This window comes from Pinus tabuliformis, chromosome 9, assembly GCF_031772625.1.
Source record: "Pinus tabuliformis cultivar Carrire ecotype Pingquan chromosome 9, CPIR1, whole genome shotgun sequence".
In the NCBI taxonomy this organism is placed as follows: domain Eukaryota; kingdom Viridiplantae; phylum Streptophyta; class Pinopsida; order Pinales; family Pinaceae; genus Pinus; species Pinus tabuliformis.
In genome coordinates, this window is record NC_142307.1 from 1260673204 (window position 1) to 1260679203 (window position 6000).

The window sequence follows — 6000 nt, forward strand, 5'->3', positions numbered from 1 at the left end:
AAAAAGTTGATTTATTTGTGGATGGCAAAATCTAACCTCGCTGTGAAAATCGTATTTCTTCTGAAATCTGGACGGGGTCCTGTTTTACCCTTTAATCATTGATGTGGTCTATGTTGTTCGTGGTTGTCGTTGAAGTTGTGTTACCTAGTCGGTTGCCTAGATTATATTCGACTATACCCTCGGGTTGCCTCTAGTTCTTGAGAAAGGCCAGATCACGTCATTGTCACTTGGAAGGTATAGTGGACAAATTTTCCGTTTATGTTGTCAATTGTTTCAGGATTTTAGAGTTGATTTTGGAGTTTTTGGGGTTGGTTTCGGTGTTGTGCCTGCCAAGAAAAGGCTTCTTCTATGGAAAGTTGTGTTTTTCTATGAAATATAGTTTGTAACTCACTACATTTACTTGCAGCCCAAAGGAATTGAACCTTCTTGTTCGACCAATATCTTCGAAAGGCAAATCTTGGGTGTTCTTGATTTTCTCGCATCTTATTGAATAAATAGAAATTACCTTAAATGTTGTTATATATAAACTCTGTGACCTTGTTTTGCTCGCACCTGCTTAAGATATAGAACCCCAAAATTGATTTGGTATGCTTTTATGGGTCGTACTTTATTTCTCTATATGCATTTTGAAAATTTGTTTACATAATTTGAATTTTTGTTGCCCCCAAATACTACCTAAACTGGCTTTCTTTACTCAATAGTCCTTTTTGTGATTAGGAATAATTGGAAATCCCATTATTTTCCCTCAATCGTTTATATATATATATCTATATATATATATATATATATATATATATTGGAATTGAGAATTATAGTCGAACATGTATTGTCATTGATGTCATCAGAAGATCAATATGGTGAAGGTTGTAGCATGAAGCAGTCACCATTTGGTTTTTTCAATTAGAATATGAGAAGTTGATATCGTAATTGGCTAGGAATCATTTATATCAACTTGTTGCACACCTCCCTCAATAAAGTGGCAACAAGTTTGGAGATCCCTCGATTCAGGGGTATACATGAAAGATTTGGGATGATCTTAACAAATGGTGAGTGACACAGTCTGTAGTTTCCTTTTCTCCCTTTTCATATTATTGATCGGAGTCGAAGTAGGTGGTGTTGAGTCGATCTCTATATCTCTAGGGTTTCATTATATTTTTGCTACGAAATCATAGTCAATTTCTGAACATTCCTGTGATAGCTACAATAACATTTTCACTGTAAAATTATTTACCCTGTGTCATACAGTCAACCACTTACAACAGATGAAACAACCAAAATATGCATTAACTGCATGAATATGACGTTCGCAAACACCTATCTAGATTCAAGTCTGATATTGACCTAGGGGTTCCTAAGGTTGAGGATCCATCAAATGCACACAATTGACTGAGTTCTGAAATATAGAAATAGGAGATATGCAACTTCTAGCTTCACAAACTGGGAAGTGCATCTCAGACACAGGTCTATATAGATTTGTGCTCGATGGAGGGGTAGTAGAGCATGACACACCTCCAACTTATTGACCCATTTATGGGAGTTGTTGGGTCTGTTAATCATGAGGAGCTAGGGATAGATTTTGGAGCCAAATCGCAAGAAGAGAAATTACAGTAAGACCATGAAGCAAGATTCCTATGCACTTTGTAGTGGGTATCTAACACCCAAAAAATGTGGCAGCGTTGGTATTTGGGGGTTTAGATGTATTTCTTTCAAGAAATTTAGGATATAATGATTGTAATATCTGTGTATAAGGGGAAAAGCATGCCTCTATGTAACAAAGACAAAGAGATAATGTGCTCAGAGGAGCCTTAGTATGCATGTGGCATTAATCATTGGATGGAAACCATGGTTTGGACCTGTGTGATGCATTAAAGATTAGAGGAGGAGCTAATAAATAAAGAGATTGTGTTTATGATGCCACAATTTGTGTATTCATGTTCATTTATATGCTAGAATTAGGTGTTAAATCTCTCTTGATTCCTCCAATTATAATGTTGTGTGGTAGAATGTATTTCTTAGTTGTATTGATACATAGGGTGCAAATTGACATGGTCCTAGTTCAAACATTTCTTTAAGCAATTGGTTGGTCTCTATATCTCCTAGGAAGGTACACAACATGCATATCCATAATTATACTCAATTTGCGAGGAAATATTGGAAATGGATACAAATATTCTAGACTCGGATCTACTAGGATTGATGTTTGTGATAGAAGTTGAAGAATTGTGTTCCCAAAAGGTTATGGAACTTTATCACGTAGATAGATACTAACTGAATATCAAAATTTGATCCACATTGTAAACAAGATTCCTTTCTTTCATGCATAAACATTGGGAAAATGAAAATATAAATGAGCTTAAAACCCTGAAATAATAAATATTTTACTTAAAAGAATTAAAAATAGGATCATTCAAAAAAAAATCTCATGACTATCACTTACCTCACTTAAATTTTGTTGAAAAAACATAATCTCATAATTATCCTTATGACTAGCTGGAATTTTTTCAAATAATCAAACAAAAACATCAGTGTGTCTGGCTACCCAATAAAAACTCCCACTCTTGTCTGCACTAGCATTATCATTTAGATTTATTTATTTTGTATTTTTTCTTTCCCGGTTCTGTGGTTCAATATATCTTAAAAGTTACAGAGATCTAGTCATTTTTATAGGCCATTGAGTTGGGATGACTAAAATTAGTAGATACCACCCTCCAAACATTCAAAAGCCTCAATAGGTTGACAATGGTTCTACTAAAGCTTCCCTAAATTTAGTATTATATAATCCTTAGGTAACCAACCTCAGACAAATCGTTGGTTAATTTATGTTGTTTGAAGTTTATTGAGTTTGAGTTTTATCATGAAACTACTAGAAGTGTACTATCATGGTTGAGTTGATTATCTTGATAACAATGTTATGGTTTGATCTAGTCCTTGAAAGGAACTGATAGTTGATGGTCGAAATTTCACATTCCTTTCATTTTTTTATATTCACATATAACAAATATCTTTATGTTATAGCCTCTAGCTAGATATATACACTAACTGCCACTCAGAAGTTGGATGCCATCATTTTGGAGCTTGAGCTTACTCAACTTACCTTTGTTTGAGTTGAAAATGTCATTAGATCTCATTATATCGTCTATTGCAGAGCATGAATCCAATTTACCTTTGTTTCAATTAAAATTGTGATTAGATCTTGGTATATCATCTTTTGTAGAGAATGAATCCAATTTCTTAGAGTCCATTTACTTGAGGTATAAAAAATCTACTTTAATTCATTAAACTCAATTTTCATATTTTGTTTGCTAATTATGATTCTGTAGGCCACATATGCATTGGAAAAGGGGCATATTTAATGAAGTGTGGAAGGAGAGGGAAGCTTCAGTTCTGTCCTTTCAAATTTTTTAAGCTATGTAATAAAATTTAAAAAAATATCTCCATAGAATGTTGTGCTTTAACTTTTTCTTTTGATAATGGATTATTTATGTGATCTCCCCTCTCTCACACATAACTAGAGTCTAGGAATACATGGTTTTTGTGGTATATGTGGACAATGGAGAGATTTAGGCTAGCCATTTATCTAGAAATTTACACTGTAGGAGATCAGGCATTTACAGTTGAATATTTCCTTGCCACTAAATTAGAGTTGCAGAGTCAGACTCCTATTTGTGAGGCATATACATCACTTTGAAATCAATTTATTAATGACTCTATATAGACCTTCCATGGGAGGGAAAACATTGATCACTACCATTGCCTAATCTTTCTGCAGACTAAGTAAAGATTCCAAATGTGTATAAATTAGTGGCTCCTTAAAGAATCCCAAGAGTGGCGCTATTGTAGCAACAAGAAATTCGTTTATTTTGAGTTCTTCATTAGTGCATTGATAGTATATTGTTTATTCCATACAATACCTCAATAGTGGATGATCAAATTACAGTTAAGCCTCTCATAATATTTTGACTTACCCTCTTTTAAAGAGAAACTAGAGTGTGTGTCAAGCCTGCACATCACAATTGTATCATGCAGAGTTTACCTGGGACAAGTTTTGTGGATCTAAGTAGCAAGATCCCTGTTGGAATTCAAGAGGCAAAATACTACAAAGTGGGAAAGAGGTTTCACAGTTAACCTGGCTTTCACATTATGGTTGGAATCGGTTTGTTAGCAAGATGATGGATACCCCAACTTCCTTTTTATGACTGAGTTCAATATTGAATCCTTCGACATATTCCTCGCTCAATTGTCATTAAGTGGTGGGTTTTCTCAAAAGTTCTTCACACCTATAAACTTTACCAGAGTTTTTCTTGAGTCTTTGGAGGTGGTTAGATTTTCAAAGCACACATGTACAAGAAGACGAGAAATAATATGCTCGACTAATTTGAAGTTATCTCCCTGTGAATAGGGTGTTCCCATTCATAAACTTGACAAATCGCTCTACTTCTTTTGAGTGAACAACTTTGGGACTTGCCATGGATCGTGAGACAATTCGAACCCCATAACTATAAATTTCCTATTTAAATCTATACCCACTAGATTAGAATCTGCACAAGGAGAACTCCATTCTTGTTTCGAAAGAACCTGCAATCGACTTGTACCATGCTATTTAGTCTTTTATGTATTTATTCGCATCCTTGGTCTGTGAAATAAAGATGCAATAGGATACCTTGCATTTTATATGCTAACAATCCTAAAAAATAATAAAGTATGCCCAAATCTATCATTTCAAATGATCTATGTAGCTCACCTTTTGATTTTTCAATTATCGAAGTTGTTACCCATATTGATGAGATATTCTACAATCGATACCACAGTGACAATATATGTTGAGTTTTATCCGTATTTCTCTGAAGGGGTTTCTCCTTTAGTAGAGCAGTAATACATTATTGTTTCCGTTTAGGGGAGAAGTGCACCCAGTAGCAACCTTGGCCTATGTGCATATGGGTTGAATGCACATTATGTTGAAAATGCAACAAGATGATGGAGCTTAGTGGAAAGGAGTCGCCTTCACTAAGTGGGCATGCAGGCTATTTTTTGTGCAAAGTCTATTTTTAGACTATGTATATTTTTAGACATATGGATCATGGTCTATGAGTTGCAGGATGCTATTTGTGGATGATTGGTCATGTTGGTAAAAATAGATGGACTTCTATTTTTAGACATATGGGTGGAGTCTATTTTTAGATTGCTAGGCTAAAAATAGAACAGTCAAATATTATTAGCTCTTAATAATATTTGGACTATAGACATTATCTTATCCTCTTGGAGCACTTCAGTTCAAGCTACGGATGTGGCACGTGCAACTGCCAGAAGGAAATATGCTTTTCTTATGGGTCAGTTGAGCTATTGCATGATGGACTTCAGTTAGAACTCAAGTGATTGAGTTTGGTGGAGTTGATTGAGGAGTTGATGGAGTTGTGTTCAGTTTGACTTGGTTGAACTAGTTGTATTTAGTCTAACTGCAGAATACACTAGTGATGAGTGATGTGAATTAATTGTTAATTAATTCACTAATTATTAACTCATAAAGCAACTAAAGAATACATCAGTTAACTCAGTGCATGGACAGTTCAGTGGAGAGAGGTGTTAGAGGTGGAGATTGCTGTCAGTTGTGACTATAGTTGTGCATGAGATTTGCATAATCAATGGATTTAGTATTGCCAATGAGGATTGTGTGGTTCATCCAAGGGAAATACGAGTTTGGATCAGCCATTCTCATCTATTCTCATGCAGGATTGCGCAGTGGAGGCAGGCAAGCAGTGGAGGAGATTTGAACCTGTGATTGATTCAAATCTGAGCTAGTTTGTGTGTAACAGGTGGAGATAGTACTGAGTACTTGCGAGGAGTATTGTACTATGTATTGTTGCATGTTCTCAATCATTATAATATACAGATAGTGTGGGGTTTTCAGCTGTATTCTTTCCCCGAGTTACATACTGTGTTAATGTGCGCATGTGATTGATGTTTCATTGTTTTTAATTCCGCAAAATTGATGATCAACGTAGA